The sequence below is a fragment of the Musca domestica genome, unplaced genomic scaffold (assembly GCF_030504385.1).
Source record: "Musca domestica strain aabys unplaced genomic scaffold, Musca_domestica.polishedcontigs.V.1.1 55, whole genome shotgun sequence".
Classification (NCBI taxonomy): domain Eukaryota; kingdom Metazoa; phylum Arthropoda; class Insecta; order Diptera; family Muscidae; genus Musca; species Musca domestica.
Window position 1 is genome coordinate 5067850 of NW_026712355.1, and position 23376 is coordinate 5091225.

Here is a 23376-nt window from a genome sequence, read left to right on the forward strand (position 1 = left end):
TCATCGGAGAAAACCAAATTCGGCAGTTCACCACTTTCGGTCAAGCGAAGAAGCAACTCTTTAGCTCTTTTGAGTCTATTTTCTATTCTTTCTGTTGCGGTGTAAGTTCTTGCACATTTTGGAATTTCAATGGCTTTACTCCGAGCTCATTTTTCAATATTTGTCGAATGGAATATTGCGGTACGTTCAGCCCTCGAACCATTTTTCGCCCACTGCGACACGGACTTCGTTCAAGTCGCTTCTTTACTTTTCAAACCATTTCTGCAGATGTTGCTGTTTTCTTCCGTCCACTTCCTTGACGTCGGGCTACGCTACCAGTATCACGGTAACGAGCGATGGCACGAGACACACAAGATTTATTCACATTTAAATGCTGGAGTACTCTAACGATAGCCACTTGGGGTTTTCCAGCCAAAGATAAAGAAGTCACACTATCACGCTTGAATTCCATCACGAATAACTTTTTATATGGAAAGTTCTTACCAAAATGCTTTTCTACGCTTGTAAACAATGTAATGAGCTGTCACTGTCGGACTTAGAAATGACAGCAGTCTGAAGTTGTTGCAGTTTTTTCATCTCACCCTGTATACCCTCTGAGGGTATATGGATGAGGGTACTTTTAGTACTTTTCATACAAATATAGGACGCATTTCTAAACCACTGCCAAATCTCAAACGCAGATACTACTAGTAATCTAAATATAAACTCTCGGAATGGTATTGCTATTCCTTCATCTAATACCAAATATAGCACCATTCAGTACTTTTCGAACAATTATAGTACACGTTTCCAGAACTACCGCCATATCTTAACCGCAGACACAAACAATGACATCTATATCAAATGTTAGGATTTCAACTCTATTCCATCACTCAATATCATATTATTATCAAACTTAGATCGAGTCCGAAGATGGGCAATGTCGGTGCACTCCTTCTGCTACCTCCTGCACAAAAGGCCAAAATTTTCAAAGAAAATCATTTACTCTATAAAACAAGAAAGAATCATCCAATTTGGTGCAAACTTTGCAAATCGGTGGGACGAAAATGGACAGTATCGGCCCACTCCCCCACAAAGGGTAAAAATTTTGAATAATTATAGCTCTTATAAAATACAAAATAATTATCTAATTCTCTTCAAATTTCACACATAATATGGTGTGAATATGGTGTGAATTTGGGATACATCGGACCACTCCTTCTGGTACCTCCCCCACAAATGGTCAACATTTTGAATATCCATGAAGCTCATAAAACACGAAATTAACATACGATTTCATTCAGACTTGGCACATCTCAATATATCTATCATTACAAGATGTTTTAGAAAAATGATGGAGATCGGACCATTTCTTTTGGTACCTACCCCAAAAAGGGTCAAAGTTTTGAATAACCAAAACGATCATAAAATCCAAAATAAACATACGGTACTCTTCAAATTACACACATCGCAATATTTTTACTAACCAAAGGTTCGGTGTGAAGATGGAATATATTGGTCTACTCTGTCTGGTACCTCCCCACAAAGGGTCAAAATTTGAATATATGCCGTTATATGGGAACTATACGATATCGTGGACCGATAAAGCTCATCTTCGAACTTGACCTGCCTGTATACAAAATACAGATCTCTGCAAAATTTTAGCTTCCTATCTTAATTCGTTTTGACTGTAGCGTGATTACAACAGACGGGCGGACGAACAGGGCTAAATCATCTTAGAATTCTATGCTGTTCAAGAATATATATACTTTGTTGGGTCTAAAATTATTATTTAGATGAGTTACAAATGGAATTGTGAACTTAATATACCCTCCAAACTGTGTGTGGTGGAGGGTATAAAAATGGATTACTTCGGCCCATTACATATCGTACCTCACGCACATTTTAAAATATTCAAAAAATTATCACATATCTCCATCGATTAATTTCGAATGGTTCAAAAACGCTAAATTAGCATCACTTGTCACAGTGAAAAAAACTAATTGAAAGCTTAAGGGGAAATAGCTTTAAACATATGTTCAAACTTACGTTAAGCTTCCATTGTTGCATGGCTTGAAAAGCTTTGTAGGAAAAAGCTTTCTCAAAAAATCTAAAAGTTCATTGTTTTGTTACAAAATCCCAAGAAAAGGATGCTGGCATTTTGATGTGAAAAAAGGACTTTTTCAGTATTCTAACGGTATTTAACGGGTATACATGAATGTGCGGAAACAAGAAAACATAGCAGAAGATTTTTCAATAGAAAAAAAATTTAAGTTAATTTAAAACAAACCTAAGAGGAGTATAATTTTTGCAAGAAAAATATATAAAAAGGTGCGGAAGAATTTTGAAAATCTAAAAAAAATATTTTCTTGGGAAAATAAAGTGAAAAATGGTTATTGTGAAAAAATAAATGAAGAATATAAAATTGTTTAAGAAATTGAAATCCATAAAAATGTTGTGAAAAATATAAAAAATAAGAAAAATTATTGAAAATATCTTAAAGAGAAAAATGTAAAAATTCTCAAAAGAAAGGAGATTTTTTTCTAATCTCAAAAATACCAAAAAAAATATAGTCTTTGCAAAATTTTCTCTATTACCTTTAAACACACCCAGAAAAAAAGGACAAGTGTTTTTTGCCTTTTTGGAAATTCTATTTAGCACATTAAACCAGTTTCCAGTTGGCATCATCCTCATTGTAAATGTGAGAGGGGACCGACCTCTCCCACATCACTCTATTGTTGTCATTGAAAATGAAAAGCATCCAATCGTTGTTGGTACTTCGACAATAAATTCTTGAACATGGATAGATGAGAAAAAGACGAAGAATCGATGCTGGGTACAAAGTGGAAATCAACCTCCCACACGGATGACAGTAACAACAGCTACAGCTCATGTGAAACAGTAGTACAACAACTGCACTACACTACCACCACACAAGTGTAGTGCAATCCATTAAACGCCCCACTCAGCCAGCCATGGATAGATACACACACAAATTTACGAAAACCAACTCAACTCTAGTAAAAAAAAAAATGAAGAGAAACAAATTATGAACCTTCATTTTAGCATAACAGCTTCCGAATGAGAATTACAAGAATCAGCTGGGCAAACGAACAAAGAAGAAAAAAAAAACGAGTAAAAAACCAGTAAAGAAAGTCTTAAAGTCGGGCGGGGCCGACTTTATGATACCCTACACCACTTTTCTAATTTAGTAGAGCTCCACCGACAATTAAAAGTTTTTATGGGAGAATTCAATCATACACGCTATGATTATAATTATAATTTAAAGTACAAAGGACTAAATATGCCGAAGCGTTGTATTTTTTTAAATTCGGACTTGTATTGCCCATTTGGTGCATAATAAATTTGAAATCGGATAAAGATATATATGGGAGCTATATCCAAATGTGAACCGATCTCGATTAAATTTGGCAAAGATATTTCTAAGCTTGATTTTATATATTTTCCTGAATATCGCTGTTACGGAGTGCATATTACGGTTGTGGGTAACAAATATAACAAATCGGATGAATAATATATATGGGAGCTATAGCTATATCTGAACGGGTCTTCACCAAATTTGACATTCTAGCTTCTAGACTCAATTCGTTCATAAGTGCCAAATTCCATCCCATTCGGAAAAATATTAGACGTTTGGTGCACAATAAAAAGTAAATCGGACGAAGTTATATATATCCAAATCTGAACCGATCTCGATAAAATTAAAAAAAAGGTATTTCTGAGCTGTATTTCCCCAAATATTGTTGTTACGGAGTGCATATTACGGCTGCGGAGGACGAAAATAACAAATCGGATGAACAATATACATATGGGAGCTACAGCTATATCTGAACCGATTTCGATCAAATTTGACATACTTATTTTCAGGTCTAAGTTGGTTGTATGTGCAAAATTACATACAATTCGGTATTACACGATGATATTACACGTTTGGTGTACAATAAAAGGCAAATCGGACGAATATATATATGGGAGCTATATCTAAATTTTGACCGATTATCTTCAATTTCAATAGGGTTCGTTCCTGAGCCAAACAAATGATTTGTGCAAAATTTCATCTGGATAGGACAATAAATGCGAACTGTACTTTGTTTTCAAAAATGGACAGACGAACGGAAAATGTGGCGAAAATCATCAAAATATCGGGAGGTACCGTTATATGGAGGCTATACCAAAACACATGTACCTAGACATACAATATTTCGCCACACAAGCTAGAACCCATTATAACCTACAAATACCGATTTTTAGAAAAATCCTTTAAAAAAAATGTGGCAAAAGTCATAAAAATACCGAATATTAGAAGGTAGCGTTATATGGGGGCTATACCAAAATTTGGACCAATACATACAATGTTTCGTCACCGGAGCTAGATCCTATTACGACCCACAAATACCAGTTTTTTAACAAATCGGCGGAAAATGGTGGCAAAAATCATCAAAACACCGAATATTGGGAGGTATTTTTATATGGCGGGTATACTTAAACTTGGACCGATATTTCTCATTTTCAATTCCAACCATCCTAGACACAATACAAATTGTTCTGCCAAATTTTAAAGCTCTACGTAAAATAATGTGGATATCAGCAGACAGACGGACAGAGAGAAGGACATCGTTTAATCGACTTAGAATTTTATGCTGATCATGAATATATATACTTTATGGGGTCTACGACGAATATTGAGGGATGTTACAAACGGAATGGCAACGTTAATATACCCTCCTTTTCAAGGTGGAGGATATAACTAAACTTGCGTCTGCCAGTCTCCGGCGTGCAAGGACATTTGCCAAGCATTGGGAAAAAGGGAAAACTTTACAAAAGAGAAAATAAATTAATTCAAATAAAAAAAAAAAACAAAAAATGGCATAAATAAGGCAAGAGGTCAACAATTCCATTCATATTCAATTCTCTTATAAGTCTTTAGAGGTACATACGAACATTTTTGTCTACATACACTTTGTTAATGTATTGTTAAAATAAGTTATCTTATTTGCCTTGGCAAATTCCCTTCGCGACTTGTAATTCAATTTGATTACCCCTATGGAGTAGCTCAAGTTTTCACAGCATTGTCTTTTCTTTGTGAAAGAGCAATCGAATCACTTTTGCTTTACTCTCAGTTGGGAAATTCTGTGGTACATGAAAGATAGCTCGAATCATTTCTACGTTTCAAGAATAGGTAATAACATTATTTCGGCTATTGCTATTGAAATGAAATTGGTATAAACGACAGAGCATTACGTATACGTGCTGAAAGCTCAATTAACGATAAAATATGTATACGCCCTATGGGCGACTAAAATTAATATAAATTATACGCAACATTTTCTATAAAGAACATTGTCTATAAAGAAAATAGTATATATTCCCATGAATCAAAACAAAAAATATTTTTGAAATGTTTTAAGAAATAAAAGGTGATATAGGCAGAGAGGCCTCATTATTTTTTTAAAAATCTCCCAAAACTTAAGATTTTCTACCCTGAGTATGTCCAATACCTGCTTCGCGAATCGAAGTTTATTTCCAATTTTATACTTACATTTCTCTGGGTGCCGGGAAGATAACAAGATATATTATAGCATTTTGCAATGGTTACGGTGTCAACTATAATTTGGCATATGTTTCGTGAGCTCCAAAAAATTGGGACTTTTCCGACTTTTGGGGGATTTTTTTTAAAAAAATCGGGGTTCAAAAAACCGATCATTTTGATATGAGATAGGCGGGTTACGTTCGTAAATGCCAAATGTCGGTCCAAGTTTTCGTGTAGCTCCATACAAAGGTAAATCCCCATATTCGGTATTTTTATGATATTAACCCCATAATTCAACAGAATTTGGAAGATCTTAATGGGTACCACAACCTATGACAGAAACAAGTAAAAAAACATTAAGTTGCAGCAAAAAAAATTAAAATACCGAATATCGGGAGGTACATTTACATGGGGGCTATACCAAAACGTGGGCCTATACATGCAATGTTTTGCCACACGCACAGGGACCCGTTATGACCTACAAATACCAATTTTCAGACAAATCCGTGAAAAAATGTGGCATAAATCATCAAAATACCGAATTCAGAACGTGGACCGATATATCTCATTTTCAATGCCAACCATCCTAGATACAATACAAATTGCTTTGCTAAATTTTGGCGCTCTACGTCAAATAATGTGGGCTGTATTGTGATTTTAACAGACAGACAGATAGACGGACTTCGAATTTTATGGGATGTTACGACGAATATTTAAGGATGTTACAAACGGAGTGACAAAGTTAATAAACCCTCCTTTCCAAGGTGGAGGGTATAAAAATACCTATGCAGGTCCACGACTTCGTATAGCCTCTATATAACGGTACCACATATCACAGGATCCACTATGAAGATTGTAGAGATCGGGCCATTCCCTATATATATATATATATATTAATGTATGTATATATATATATATATATATATATATATATATATATATATATATATATATATATATATATATATATATATATATATATATATATATATATATATATATACATATATATATATATATATAGTTGTTGCAAAATGGTCAGGCTTATCCCTTTATTGTTGTTTTTATAAAAACAACGTTTGTTTATTAGTGGAGAACGATGGTAATGTTTACCAGGGGGTAAGGCAGGGAATACCTAGGTTTCGGAAAGAGCCACCAATCCTCATCAGTTCCCTTGTTTTTGTCTGGGATATTCTCCCCAGAAGTTATTTTAAAAATAACTTCTATGACAAAAAACATTTTTTACCCAAGTGACGAGATCGTAAGCTCAATAGAAGAGGAACCAAAGAATTATATAAAACTAAAATTCTCTTGGAAAGTCTTCTAAATCTTACAACCGCACTTATAAACATTTTCATCTTTCTCCACTTGTTATGCTTTCGTTCAACCTGAACAAAGTAGCATAACCATGTAAGTTGGTTTTGTCTGTTACAACAAAAACCCCTTCGTCGACCGTGCCTTGGTGGCTCTTTCCGAAACCTAGGTATTCCCTGCCTTACCCCCTGGTAAACATTACCATCGTTCTCCACTAATAAACAAACGTTGTTTTTATAAAAACAACAATAAAGGGATAAGCCTGACCATTTTGCAACAACAAAATACTACGGTATCCCGAACAAACAAGCCACACTGTTCTATATATATATATATATATATATATATATATATATATATATATATATATATATATATATATATATATATAGATATATATAATATATATATATATATATATATATATATAATATATATATATATATATATAGATATATATAAATATATATATATAGATATATATATATAAATATAAATATATATATATATATATATATATATATATATATATATATATATATATATATATATATATATATATATATATGTATATATATATATATATATATTCTGGTACCTAACCCACAAAGGGTTAAATAAATATTACTCTCAACCAGGAATCTTCGATGAATATGGAATTTATGATTTCGCATAAAATTGGATATAAGTGTTAAATGTTCTTATAATTTTGCCCATAGCAAGTCTTTCATGACGACGTAAAAATTTTACCCAATGCGGGTACTAACTACGATTCTGTAGTCTGGAATGAGTATGACATATTTCATTTATCCATTGGAGCTAGATGTGCAAGAAATGTTGGTCCCATATACGGGAATAGGGGAATTCGTCCCTCAAACTCAATCATTTCCATGTCATTCTCCTTTTTATATTCTCCACCATTTTATTGGGGGTACATTAGCTTTGCCATTCCGTTTGTAACTCCCCGAAATATTCATGATAGGCCATACAATGTGTATATATTCTGAATCAGCGTAAAATTTTAAAACGATTTAGCCATGTCCGTCTGTCTGCCAGCATGTCCGTCTGTCTGTTGTAATCACGCTATCTTTCGAACGAATTGAGATACATACTTACTACTTAGCTGACTCGAGACAGAACATTTGTTACATAAACCGAGTTTAGAAATGATTTCCAGGAGTGCCGGTCTTGTGTGCAGTTTTTCCAATTTGAAAGACCATGTTCCGATATATTGTCTTCGACTTGATCTTTCCATCTAATTCTTGGCCTTCCCCTTCTGCGTGAACCATCAGTAGGCTCGCTTTTATATGCCTTATGAGGGCATTCTCATCCATTCGCACTACATGGCCTAGCCAACGTAGTCGCTGCAGCTCGATACGTCTGACTAAGTCGATGTCCGTGTATAGATGGTATAGCTCGTGGTTCATTTGACGTCGACATTCACCGTCGATGTAGATCGACCCGTAGATGTTTCGGAGAAATTTTCTCTCAAATACTCCAAGCGCTGCCTCATCTGCTTGCGCAAGTACCCATGCTTCAGATCCATAAAACAGCACGGGTAGTATCAGTGTCTTGTATAGTGTGAGTTTGGTCTGGCGAGATGTGGCCTTGTTTCTGAACAGCTTACATAGACTATAGTAGCATCTATTGGCCAACACTATCCTTCTCCGAATCTCAAAACTGATGTCATTTGTTTTGTGTTTATGGCGGTACCGAGGTAGATAAAATCACTGGCTACCTCAAAGTTCCACAGTTGGTCCGAGTCTACTGGACGTCTTGCGCGTTGATACCATCAGCTTGGTCTTCTCGCCATTTACTGCCAGACCCACATTGGCAGCTCTCAATGTTCGACCCATTATGTCGATGTCATCGACCCATTTCTGTTCACCTTTGCATCTCGTATGACCTTTTCCAGCAGGATGTTAAATAGGTCACACGAGAGGCTGTCACCTTGTCTGAACCCTCGTTCGGTATTGAAGGGCTCCGAGAGGTTCTTTCCGACTCTATCTGCTGATCTTTTGCCAGTTAAAGTTATCCTGCATAGCAGAATTGAGATAGAAGGTTAAAATATTGCACACATACCAGTATGCAGGTTAAGTCCGTAAATGGGCCATGTCGGTCCACGTTTTCGTATAGCCCCCATATAACGATGCATCCCCATATTTGGTATTTCATGATTTTGACGACGTCATTTACCGGAATTATTTCAAACTTCATATTTAAATTTCGTAATGAGTACTACAGCCTATGACAAAAAATGTTGTATGCAGGTCTACCTCTTCGTACATCTCCCCTTTATATCGGTACCTCCCGATATTCGGTATTTTGATGATTTCAGCAACATTTTTCACCAGAATCGTTCAAATTTCGTATTGGAAGTTCTTAATGGTTACTACAACCTATGGCAAAAAATTTCGTCTTCGTAAGCCCCCATATGACGGTACCTCCCGATATTCGATATTTTAATGATATTAACGACATTATTCACTGGAACTGTTTCAAATTTCGGATTTAAAGTTAGTAATGGGTACTACAGCCTATTCGTATGTAGGTTTACGTTTTTGTATTTCCCCCATATAACGGTTTTGATTTAAGTGGTAGTTTTCAGAATTTTATTTGAAAATTTTCAAGTTTCTTCCAAATGGTGGAGGCTATTAAAATTTCGGCCGGTCGAACATAGTCGCTTTTTTTTTGCCTTGTTTCATTTTTAAATTTCATGTAATACAAATAAAAATATCGGGATGTCAAAATTCAATGACGTTTTTATACCCTACACCACAAGGTGGTCAGGGTATTATGTCTTTGTGCATTTGTTTGTAACATGGAGAAGGAAGCGAGGTAGACCCATAGTTACTTTTGGGGATCTCCATAGAATCACTTTCTGAGTTTATTTATGTATGTCAGTCCGTCTGTCTGTCCGTCCGTCCGTCCGTCCATGTATTCTTGTGAACAAAATGCGGGTCGCATTTATTATCCGATTAAGATGAAATTTTGCACAAATCATTTGTTTGACTCAAGGACGAACCCTATTGAAATTGGAGATAATCGGTAAAAAATTCGATATAGCTCCCATATATATCTTCGTCCGATTTGCTTTTTATTGTGCACCAAACGTGTAATATTAGCCCGAATAGTATGGAATTTTGCACATACAACCAGATTAGGCCTAAAAAAGTATGCCAAATGTTATCGAAGTCGGTTCAGACATACCTATAGCTCCCATATATATTGTTTATCCGATTTGTTATTTTTGTCCTCCGCAGCCGTAATATGCACTCTGTAACAACAATATTTGGGGAAATATATCAAATGCAGCTCAGAAATACCTTTGCTAAATTTTATCGAGATCGGTTCAGATTTGGATATAGCTCCCATATATAACTTCGTCCGTTTTACCTTTTATTGTGCACCAAATGTCTAATATTTGCCCAAATAGGATGGAATTTGGTACATACGACCGAATTGAGTCTAGTGTGCCAAATTTGGTGAAGATCGGTTCAGATATAGCTATAGCTCCCATATATATTGTTCATCCGATTTGTTATATTTGTTACCCACAGCCGTAATATGCACTCCGTAACAAGGATATTCAGGGAAATATATCAAATACAGCTCAGAAATATCTTTGCCAAATTTTATCGAGAATGGTTCCGATTTGGATATAGCTCCCATATATATCTTTATCTAATTTCAAATTAATTGTGCACCAAATGGGCAATGCATGTCCGAATTTAAAAGAAACAACGCTTCGGCATATTTAGTCCTTTGAACTTTATATTATAATTATAATCAGAGCGTGTATGATGGAATTCTCCCATAAAAACTTTTAATTGTTATGCGGAGCTCTACTGAATTAGCAAAGTTGTGTAGGGTATCAAAAAAGTCGGCCCCGTCCGACTTTAAGACTTTCTTTACTGGTTTTAATCTGGACATGGTACAAAATGGCTCCAAAAACAATATATGTAATATACATAATTGATTCCAGTATCCCTTTCACGTGTATGGCAATTCCGCACCAATCCTTTATTTAAATATAAATTATTCCCTCACAAAATAAACCAAAAGGTAACCAAAGGCAATGGAATGCATGCAAGTCAATGAATGAAACCATAAACTTGACACACATTTCGTTGGCCGATATACCTACATTCCTATACACACTTAGGTATACATCTGAACGCACAGATGACATACTCAAAACGTCGTTCATCAAACAGAACACGCAAAACACAGACACCATCAGCATGAAGCGCCAGTTATGCCACAGTTCAGTGGGACAGAATTCAAGATCTCCCCTCAGCCCCAAACCAAACGAACAAGGTTCAATTGCTTTTAATTCGAGATGAAAGATGGACGGAACATGAAATCTCCCCTTCGAAAATGACAGCAACAACAACAATAATAAAACAAACGAAACTCGTAACAAGATCATAACAAAAGATTACAACAAAAAAAAATCGCTTGCGAAATGATATCTCGGGCATGTGTATATTTATGTGTGTACACACGTATGTACTTTATGGTGGAGATCAGAAAAAAAGGAAGGGAATTTTAATATATTTTTTAGCTCTTAACAATATCAATACAGAGTCGGAGAGTAAAATTTTGTGTGAACCAAAAAGAAAAAAAGTAACGTGGTTTTAACCGATCAGGATTCGGCTAGGTTTGAAGTTTTCAACATGGTAAAATAATTTAAAATGAATAATCAGAAATTAAATTAAGAGAAAAAAACAAATCGTTTTAAAATAAAGGCAAGTAAGCAAAGGCTATAGACCACAATATATTGGAACCCCTCGTTAGCTCCAAACGCATTTTTGTCGGTTATTTGAAATAATGCTATACTGTCCTGCACATATGTTGCTTTTATTGTTCTTAACCGGGGCTGTGCTGATAGGTATCCAAAACAAATTCACACAAAAGTTGTGGTCCATTTTTCCCGCTAACTATTATTCACGGATCGTCCAAAATGCTACACTTCTACTCTGTCCTAACCCCTAACATAATGCAAGATTCCGTGTCGATTGGTTTTTAATTGTGACCTGTAGAGCCTCTTCAAGATCAGCAAAGTTTTAATCGTTGGTTCATTTGTTCCTTTTTCCTTTTCTGGCAAGAATTTGTGAGAATTTTCAGAATCTGTCCAGCCGTTCTTGAGTTATAAGCGGTCTAACTAAAATTCTCTTCATTATATATGAAATTGTAGATATTTTGCTATATATGCAATATCTTGAATATGAGCATCAATATAACGGTCAGAAGGGACATTTTTGTGGATTTGTGATTTCGGCAGAATTAAAAATATTCGCGATTTAGTGAAAATTTTCTTATTTTTTACATCAAAGCTATGGTCTATTTTACCCGCTAAATATTGTCCGATGACCAAACAAAATGGTAGGCTTCTGACCAGCCCTAAAATCTAACCCTATGCTATATTCCGCGTCGATTGGTTCATAATTGCGACCTGCAGAGCAACTGTAAAATCAAGAAATTTTTCACTTTTTGGTCCATTTCAACCCCTTAATATTATGCGATCATCTCCAAAAACAATAGGGTTCTATAATGACCCTAACCCCACATCCATGCTAAATTTCGCGAGAATCGGACCATAGAGTGATTACGAATTAACATGGACACACGGACAGACGGACGGACGGACATACATAGCCAGATCGACTCAGCTCGGCGAGATAGGAAGATCCATATGTACTTTTCTATGTGGGAAACCAATATTTCGAGGTGTTACATAATTTTTGGCCCAATCAAACTTATAATACCCCCAACATAGAGTGTTGTAGGGTATAAATATCAGTCGGTTCAGAAAATGTGCGATTAATTAATTATATTTTGTCTTCTTCTATGATTATTGAAATTGTTGACCCTCTATGGAACAGATTCCGAAAGAATGTGACAAACTCCGGAATGGGTTGGCAGATATATACCATCTTCACAACAGATCTTACGTAAGAAAAAATATTTGGACTTGTGCAATTTGAAAAGAGTTCGATGCTTATTTCAATTTCTTTGAGCGTTTTGCCTTCCAAAATCTTGAACCCTATGTGTGGGAGGTACCAATTATTGAATGAAAGCAAAAAATGTCGGAAATAGCATCAAATTTTAGAAAACGTTAGAATTGGTCACCTTTGGCATGAATTATGGCCTTAAAACGGTCAATGAAACCGTCACACGCTGTCCGAATGTTGCTCTGTGGTATTTTGGCCCATTCCCGGTGAAGTGCTTGTTTTAGGTGATCGACACTTTGGTATTTTTTAGTGCGAACCTTGCTTTTCAAAATACTCCAGACACAATAGTCCAACGAATTGGTATCCGGATATTTTGGTGGCTGGAAATGAAGCGAGGAACCTCATTTTGTTACCATTCTTGGGTGGCGCGTGCTGAGTGCGCGTATTGAGGTGCTGAGTCCTGTTGGAATGTCCAAGGTCTGCGGCCAAAATGTATGCATGCCTAAGGCTTTAATACACCCTCCAGAATATTTTCTTGATAATATTCGTCATTTATTTTTATGCTACACTCGATTAATACGAGCGGAGAGTGACCATCGGCTGTTATGGTGGCCCACACCATCACCGTGGCCGGCGCTTGAGTTCTGGTGGCCAACCGAAGGTGCACATTTTCAGCTGACCTCTTTGGCAAGCAAAACACGATCATTTTGTTTATTTACAAACTGCTGGACAACGAATGTTTTCTTTCCGGAGAAAATAAAATTCGGCAGTTCATCACTTTCGGCCAAGCGAAGCAACTCTTTAGCTCTTTTGAGTATATTTTCTTTCTGTGGCGGTGTAAGTTCTTGCACTTTTTGGAATTTCAATCACTTTACCTCGAGCTCACTTTTCAATATTTGCGAATGGAATATTGCGATATGTTCAGGGGTTTCGATCAAGTCGCTTCTTTACTTTTCGAACCATTTCTGCTGATGTTGCTGTTGCTGTTTTCTTCCGTCCACTTCCTTGACGTCGGGCTACGCTACCAGTATCAGCATCACGGTAACGAGCGATGGTACGAGACCCAAAAGATTTACTCACACATAAATGCTGCAGTGCTCTAACGATAGCCACTTGCGGGTTTCCAGCCAAATATAAATAAATCACACTATCGCGATTGAATTCCATCACGAATAATTTTTTTTAGGAAAATTCACACCAAAATTCTTTTAAACGCTTGTAAACAATATAATGAGCTGTCACTGGAATAATTTTTACTGATGTCGGACGAGTGACTTAAAAATGATTGCAGTCGGAATTTGCTTTCAGTTTTTTCATCTCACCCTCTATATCAGTACCTCCCTATATTCGATATTTTGACGATTTTAGGAACATTATCCATCGGAGTTGTTACAAATTTCGTATTTGAAGTTCCTAACAGGTACTAAAGACAGAAAGTTGTCTATGCAGGTCCTGGCCTTCGTATAGTCCCGATATAACGGTACCTTCTTATATTCGGTATGTTGATGATTGTAGCTACATTATTCATCGAATTTTTCTTTTCAAGTTTCATATTTAAATATTGTAATGGCTTTTGGCAAAAGTTGCCTATGCAGGTCCACGTCTTCGTATAGACCCCAACATAACGGCGATATTCGGTATTTTTAAGATTTTGCCGATCTTAGTTTTTTTTAATTGTTTTTATGCCTAAAACCAACTCAACTCTAGTAAAAAAAAAATGAAGAGAAACAAATTATGGACCTTCATTTTAGCATAACAGCTTCCGAATGAGAATTACAAGAATCAGCTGGGCAAACGAACAAAGAAGAAAAAAAAAACGAGTAAAAAACCAGTAAAGAAAGTCTTAAAGTCGGGCGGGGCCGACTTTATGATACCCTACACCACTTTTCTAATTTAGTAGAGCTCCACCGACAATTAAAAGTTTTTATGGGAGAATTCAATCATACACGCTATGATTATAATTTTAAGTTCAAAGGACTAAATATGCCGAAGCGTTGTATTTTTTTAAATTCGGACTTGTATTGCCCATTTGGTGCATAATAAATTTGAAATCGGATAAAGATATATATGGGAGCTATATCCAAATGTGAACCGATCTCGATTAAATTTGGCAAAGATATTTCTAAGCTTGATTTTATATATTTTCCTGAATATCGCTGTTACGGAGTGCATATTACGGTTGTGGGTAACAAATATAACAAATCGGATTAATAATATATATGGGAGCTATAGCTATATCTGAACGGGTCTTCACCAAATTTGACATTCTAGCTTCTAGACTCAATTCGTTCATAAGTGCCAAATTCCATCCCATTCGGAAAAATATTAGACGTTTGGTGCACAATAAAAAGTAAATCGGACGAAGTTATATATGAGAGCTATATCCAAATCTGAACCGATCTCGATAAAATTAAAAAAAAGGTATTTCTGAGCTGTATATTCTATATTTCCCCAAATATTGTTGTTACAGAGTGCATATTACGGCTGCGGAGGACGAAAATAACAAATCGGATGAACAATATACATATGGGAGCTACAGCTATATCTGAACCGATTTCGATCAAATTTGACATACTTATTTTCAGGTCTAAGTTGGTTGTATGTGCAAAATTACATACAATTCGGGCTGATATTACACGTTTGGTGCACAATAAAAGGCAAATCGGACGAAGATATATATGGGAGCTATATCTAAATTTTGACCGATTATCTTCAATTTCAATAGGGTTCGTTCCTGAGCCAAACAAATGATTTGTGCAAAATTTCATCTGGATAGGACAATAAATGCGAACTGTACTTTGTTTTCAAAAATGGACAGACGAACGGAAAATGTGGCGAAAATCATCAAAATATCGGGAGGTACCGTTATATGGAGGCTATACCAAAACACATGTACCTAGACATACAATATTTCGCCACACAAGCTAGAACCCATTATAACCTACAAATACCGATTTTTAAAAAAATCCTTTAAAAAAATGTGGCAAAAGTCATAAAAATACCGAATATTAGAAGGTAGCGTTATATGGGGGCTATACCAAAATGTGGACCAATACATACAATGTTTCGTCACCGGAGCTAGATCCTATTACGACCTACAAATACCAGTTTTTTAACAAATCGGCGGAAAATTGTGGCAAAAATCATCAAAACACCGAATATTGGGAGGTATTTTTATATGGCGGGTATACTTAAACTTGGACCGATATTTCTCATTTTCAATTCCAACCATCCTAGACACAATACAAATTGTTCTGCCAAATTTTAAAGCTCTACGTAAAATAATGTGGATATCAGCAGACAGACGGACAGAGAGAAGGACATCGTTTAATCGACTTAGAATTTTATGCTGATCATGAATATATATACTTTATGGGGTCTACGACGAATATTGAGGGATGTTACAAACGGAATGGCAACGTTAATATACCCTCCTTTTCAAGGTGGAGGATATAACTAAACTTGCGTCTGCCAGTCTCCGGCGTGCAAGGACATTTGCCAAGCATTGGGAAAAAGTGAAAACTTTACAAAAGAGAAAATAAATTAATTCAAATAAAAAAAAAAAACAAAAAATGGCATAAATAAGGCAAGAGGTCAACAATTCCATTCATATTCAATTCTCTTATAAGTCTTTAGAGGTACATACGAACATTTTTGTCTACATCCACTTTGTTAATGTATTGTTAAAATAAGTTATCTTATTTGCCTTGGCAAATTCCCTTCGCGACTTGTAATTCAATTTGATTACCCCTATGGAGTAGCTCAAGTTTTCACAGCATTGTCTTTTCTTTGTGAAAGAGCAATCGAATCACTTTTGCTTTACTCTCAGTTGGGAAATTCTGTGGTACACGAAAGATAGCTCGAATCATTTCTACGTTTCAAGAATAGATAATAACATTATTTCGGCTATTGTTGTTATTGAAATGAAATTGGTATAAGCACAAGAGCATTGCGTATACGTGTTGTAAGTTCGATTAACAAAAAATATGTATACGCCCTATGGGCGACTCAAATTAATATAAATTATACGCAACAATTTTCTGTAAAGAAAATAGTTTATATTCCAATGAATTAAAAAAAATATTTTTGAAATGTTTTAAGAAAAAAAGATGATATAGGCAGAGAGGCCTCATTATTTTTTTTTTAAATCTCCCAAAACTTAAGATTTTCTACCCTGGGTATGTCCAATACCTGCTTCGCGAACCGAAGTTTTTTTCAATTTAATACTTACCGGCATTCGGTCGGGGCTTGAAGTATTCTTCTTTGGTTATGTCCAACATCGGCTACATAACATCAATGTATGAATAGAATCGGGTCGACCGGATTTTAAGACCCATTTCTCTGGATGCAGGAAAGATAACAGGATATATTGTAGCATTTTGCAAAGGTTACGGTATCAACTATAATTTGGCATATGTTTCGTGAGCTCCAAAAAATGGGGACTTTTCCGACTGTTGGGGAATTATTTTAAAAAATCGGCGTCCAAAAAGCCGATCAGTTTGATATGAGATAGAAGGCTAAAATGCACACATGTGTATTTTGCCAATAGGCGGGTTAAGTTCGTAAATGCGAAATGTCGGTCCACGTTTCCGTGTAGCCCCATATATATAAATTCCCATATTCGGCATTTTTATGATATTAACCCCATAATTCAACTGAATTGTGTTTAATTTCGTATTGGAAGATCTTAATGGGTACAACAACCTATTAAAACGGTACCTCCTACCACAAAATCTGTTATAAAGATGGTAGAGATCGGACCATTTCTTCTGGTACTTCTCTACATAGATTTCAAGATTAAAAAGCAAAACGCTCAAAGAATCCGAAATAAGCATCCGGTTCTCTTCAAATTTCACAATTCAATTTCACATCTGAAATGAATATGGAATTTATGATTTTGCATAAAATTGGATATTAATGTTAAATGTTCTTATAATTTTGCCCATACCGACTATGTGTGGTACCTCTCGTACATTTTAACATCTTCTAAAAATTATCACATATCTCATATAAATATAGTCCAAATCTGACTCTTCGCAATATTTATATCATATTTATTTAGGTCCGATACGAAATTCCTTCAGAACCTACTTCAAAATCGACTGACATCTATTAAATTTTTTTCCTACACTCTATACATAATTTAGAAACACATTTTAGAAAGATTCCGTACTTTTTGACTACGCTATGGTACGCATTTTCAAATTTACCTCCATATCAAAACGCCATAAGCTCACAGTGATGCTAATTGCAGAATGTACAATTCTAGCAAATTTGGTACCATTTTGTACTTTTTCGTACGATAAAGTACACACTTCCATATGCATCTCCCTATCAGAACCGTACACTCTTGGTGACCCTAATACCAAAATTCATAAATTCAGTTCTATATATTAACGGTATCCTAATTAGCACCTTTTGGTAGTTTTCCTTCCCTTTAAGGTGCGTATTTCGAAAAACCCACACCTTTTGACCTTATATGGGGATTGGGGGTGATACGAGAGAATGTGGACCGATATAATTGCAATTCAATTAAGAAGGATGAAATATTCAAAATATTGATCATTTGTGTGTTGGAGGTATCAGAAAGGGTGGGACTCAGGTACCGATAAGACAATTTTATCCAAAGCGGGTACTAACTACGATTCTGTAGTCTGGAATGAGTATGACATATTTCATTTATCCATTGGAGCTAGATGTGCCAGAAATGTTGGTCCCATATACGAGAATAGGGGAATTCGTCCCTCAAACTCAATCATTTCCATGCCATTCTCCTTTTTATATTCTCCACCATTTTATGGAGGGTATATTAGCTTTGTCATTCCGTTTGTAACTCCTCGAAATATTCATGATAGGCCATACAATTTGTCCATGTCCGTCTGTCTGCCAGCATGTCCGTCTGTCTGTTGTAATCACGCTATCTTTCGAACGAATTGAGATACATACTTACTACTTAGCTGACTCGAGACAGAACATTTGTTACATAAACCGAGTTTAGAAATGATTTCCAGGAGTGCCGGTCTTGTGTGCAGTTTTTCCAATTTGAAAGACCATGTTCCGATATATTGTCTTCGACTTGATCTTTCCATCTAATTCTTGGCCTTCCCCTTCTGCGTGAACCATCAGTAGGCTCGCTTTTATATGCCTTATGAGGGCATTCTCATCCATTCGCACTACATGGCCTAGCCAACGTAGTCGCTGCAGCTCGATACGTCTGACTATGTCGATGTCCGTGTATAGATGATATAGCTCGTGGTTCATTTGACGTCGATATTCACCGTCGATGTAGATCGACCCGTAGATGTTTCGGAGAAATTTTCTCTCAAATACTCCAAGCGCTGCCTCATCTGCTTGCGCAAGTACCCATGCTTCAGATCCATAAAACAGCACGGGTAGTATCAGTGTCTTGTATAGTGTGAGTTTGGTCTGGCGAGATGTGGCCTTGTTTCTGAACAGCTTACATAGACTATAGTAGCATCTATTGGCCAACACTATCCTTCTCCGAATCTCAAAACTGATGTCATTTGTTTTGTGTTTATGGCGGTACCGAGGTAGATAAAATCACTGGCTACCTCAAAGTTCCACAGTTGGTCCGAGTCTACTGGACGTCTTGCGCGTTGATACCATCAGCTTGGTCTTCTCGCCATTTACTGCCAGACCCACATTGGCAGCTCTCAATGTTCGACCCATTATGTCGATGTCATCGACCCATTTCTGTTCACCTTTGCATCTCGTATGACCTTTTCCAGCAGGATGTTAAATAGGTCACACGAGAGGCTGTCACCTTGTCTGAACCCTCGTTCGGTATTGAAGGGCTCCGAGAGGTCCTTTTCGACTCTATCTGCTGATCTTTTGCCAGTTAAAGTTATCCTGCATAGCAGAATTGAGATAGAAGGTTAAAATATTGCACACATGCCAGTATGCAGGTTAAGTCCGTAAATGGGCCATGTCGGTCCACGTTTTCATATAGCCCCCATATAACGATGCATCCCGATATTCGGTATTTTTATGATTTTGACGACATCATTTACCGGAGTTATTACAAATTTCATATTTCAATTTCGTAATGGGTGCTACAGCCTATGACAAAAAATGTTGTATGCAGGTCTACCTCTTCGTACATCTCCCCTTTATATCGGTACCTCCCGATATTCGGTATTTTGATGATTTCAGCAACATTTTTCACCAGAATCGTTCAAATTTCGTATTGGAAGTTCTTAATGGTTACTACAACCTATGGCAAAAAATTTCGTCTTCGTAAGCCCCCATATGACGGTACCTCCCGATATTCGATATTTTAATGATATTAACGACATTATTCACTGGAACTGTTTCAAATTTCGGATTTAAAGTTAGTAATGGGTACTACAGCCTATTCGTATGTAGGTTTACGTTTTTGTATTTCCCCCATATAACGGTTTTGATTTAAGTGGTAGTTTTCAGAATTTTATTTGAAAATTTTCAAGTTTCTTCCAAATGGTGGAGGCTATTAAAATTTCGGCCGGTCGAACATAGTCGCTTTTTTTTTGCCTTGTTTCATTTTTAAATTTCATGTAATACAAATAAAAATATCGGGATGTCAAAATTCAATGACGTTTTTATACCCTACACCACAAGGTGGTCAGGGTATTATGTCTTTGTGCATTTGTTTGTAACATGGAGAAGGAAGCGAGGTAGACCCATAGTTACTTTTGGGGATCTCCATAGAATCACTTTCTGAGTTTATTTATGTATGTCAGTCCGTCTGTCTGTCCGTCCGTCCGTCCGTCCATGTATTCTTGTGAACAAAATGCGGGTCGCATTTATTATCCGATTAAGATGAAATTTTGCACAAATCATTTGTTTGACTCAAGGACGAACCCTATTGAAATTGGAGATAATCGGTAAAAAATTCGATATAGCTCCCATATATATCTTCGTCCGATTTGCTTTTTATTGTGCACCAAACGTGTAATATTAGCCCGAATAGTATGGAATTTTGCACATACAACCAGATTAGGCCTAAAAAAGTATGCCAAATGTTATCGAAGTCGGTTCAGACATACCTATAGCTCCCATATATATTGTTTATCCGATTTGTTATTTTTGTCCTCCGCAGCCGTAATATGCACTCTGTAACAACAATATTTGGGGAAATATATCAAATGCAGCTCAGAAATACCTTTGCTAAATTTTATCGAGATCGGTTCAGATTTGGATATAGCTCCCATATATAACTTCGTCCGTTTTACCTTTTATTGTGCACCAAATGTCTAATATTTGCCCAAATAGGATGGAATTTGGTACATACGACCGAATTGAGTCTAGTGTGCCAAATTTGGTGAAGATCGGTTCAGATATAGCTATAGCTCCCATATATATTGTTCATCCGATTTGTTATATTTGTTACCCACAGCCGTAATATGCACTCCGTAACAAGGATATTCAGGGAAATATATCAAATACAGCTCAGAAATATCTTTGCCAAATTTTATCGAGAATGGTTCCGATTTGGATATAGCTCCCATATATATCTTTATCTAATTTCAAATTAATTGTGCACCAAATGGGCAATGCATGTCCGAATTTAAAAGAAACAACGCTTCGGCATATTTAGTCCTTTGAACTTTATATTATAATTATAATCAGAGCGTGTATGATGGAATTCTCCCATAAAAACTTTTAATTGTTATGCGGAGCTCTACTGAATTAGCAAAGTTGTGTAGGGTATCAAAAAAGTCGGCCCCGTCCGACTTTAAGACTTTCTTTACTGGTTTTAATCTGGATATGGTACAAAATGGCTCCAAAAACAATATATGTAATATACATAATTGATTCCAGTATCCCTTTCACGTGTATGGCAATTCCGCACCAATCCTTTATTTAAATATAAATTATTCCCCGCCACAAAATTAAACAAAAGGTAACCAAAGGCTATGGAATGCATGCAAGTCAATGAATGAAACCATAAACTTGACACACATTTGCTGGCCGATATACCTACATCCATAAACACTTAGGTATACATATGGACGCACAGATGAGATACTCAAAACGTCGTTCATCAAACACAGCACACACGCAAAATACAGACAACCTCAGCATGAAGCGCCAGTTATGCCACAGTTCAGTGGGACTTCAGACTTCAAGATCTCCAAACGAACAAGGTTCAATTGCTTTTAATTCGAGATGAAAGATGGACGGAACATGAAATCTCCCCTTCGAAAATGACAGCAACAATAAGAATAAAGAAAAAAGCGTAACTCGTAACAAGATCATAACAAAAGATTGCAACAAAAAAAAAATCGCTTGTGAAATGATATCTTAGGCATGTGTATGTTTATGTGTGTACACAAGTATGTACTTTATGGTGGAGATCAGAAAAAAGGAAGGGAATTTTAATATATTTTTAAGCTCTTAATAATATCAATACAGAGTCGGAGAGTAAAATTTTATGTGGACAAAAAATAAAAAAAACTTAACGTGGTTTCGACGGATCGGGATTCGGCTAGGTTTGAGGTTTTGAATATGGTAAAATATTTAAAAATTAATAAAAAGAAATTAAATTAAGAAAAAAACAAATCGTTTTAAAATAAAGGCAAGTAAGCAAAGGCTATAGACCACAATATATTGGAACCCCTCGTTAGCTCCAAACGCATTTTTGTCGGTTATTTGAAATAATGCTATACTGTCCTGCACATATGTTGCTTTTATTGTTCTTAACCGGGGCTGTGCTGATAGGTATCCAAAACAAATTCACACAAAAGTTGTGGTCCATTTTTCCCGCTTACTATTATTCACGGATCGTCCAAAATGCTACACTTCTACGCTGTCCTAACCCCTAACATAATGCAAGATTCCGTGTCGATTGGTTTTTAATTGTGACCTGTAGAGCCTCTTCAAGATCAGCAAAGTTTTAATCGTTGGTTCATTTGTTCCTTTTTCCTTTTCTGGCAAGAATTTGTGAGAATTTTCAGAATCTGTCCAGCCGTTCTTGAGTTATAAGCGGTCTAACTAAAATTCTCTTCATTATATATGAAATTGTAGATATTTTGCTATATATGCAATATCTTGAATATGAGCATCAATATAACGGTCAGAAGGGACATTTTTGTGGATTTGTGATTTCGGCAGAATTAAAAATATTCGCGATTTAGTGAAAATTTTCTTATTTTTTACATCAAAGCTATGGTCTATTTTACCCGCTAAATATTGTCCGATGACCAAACAAAATGGTAGGCTTCTGACCAGCCCTAAAATCTAACCCTATGCTATATTCCGCGTCGATTGGTTCATAATTGCGACCTGCAGAGCAACTGTAAAATCAAGAAATTTTTCACTTTTTGGTCCATTTCAACCCCTTAATATTATGCGATCATCTCCAAAAACAATAGGGTTCTATAATGACCCTAACCCCACATCCATGCTAAATTTCGCGAGAATCGGACCATAGAGTGATTACGAATTAACATGGACACACGGACAGACGGACGGACGGACATACATAGCCAGATCGACTCAGCTCGGCGAGATAGGAAGATCCATATATACTTTCCTATGTGGGAAACCAATATTTCGAGGTGTTACATAATTTTT

The 23376-nt window shown here is 36.0% G+C and overlaps 2 protein-coding genes across 2 annotated transcripts in view; one reads left to right on the forward strand and one right to left on the reverse strand.

Moving 5' to 3' along the window:
- Positions 1–23376, reverse strand: part of LOC101897637 (inositol 1,4,5-trisphosphate receptor) — a 114150-nt gene that overhangs the window by 80485 nt on the left and 10289 nt on the right.
- The window catches only part of LOC101898320 (glutamate [NMDA] receptor subunit 1), a 55210-nt gene continuing 34039 nt past the window's right edge, over positions 2206–23376 (forward strand). Inside the window, exon 1 of the mRNA XM_059128570.1 lies at positions 2206–2310. The gene's annotated coding sequence lies outside the window, so the exon portion shown is untranslated. The remainder of the gene's footprint in view (positions 2311–23376) is intronic.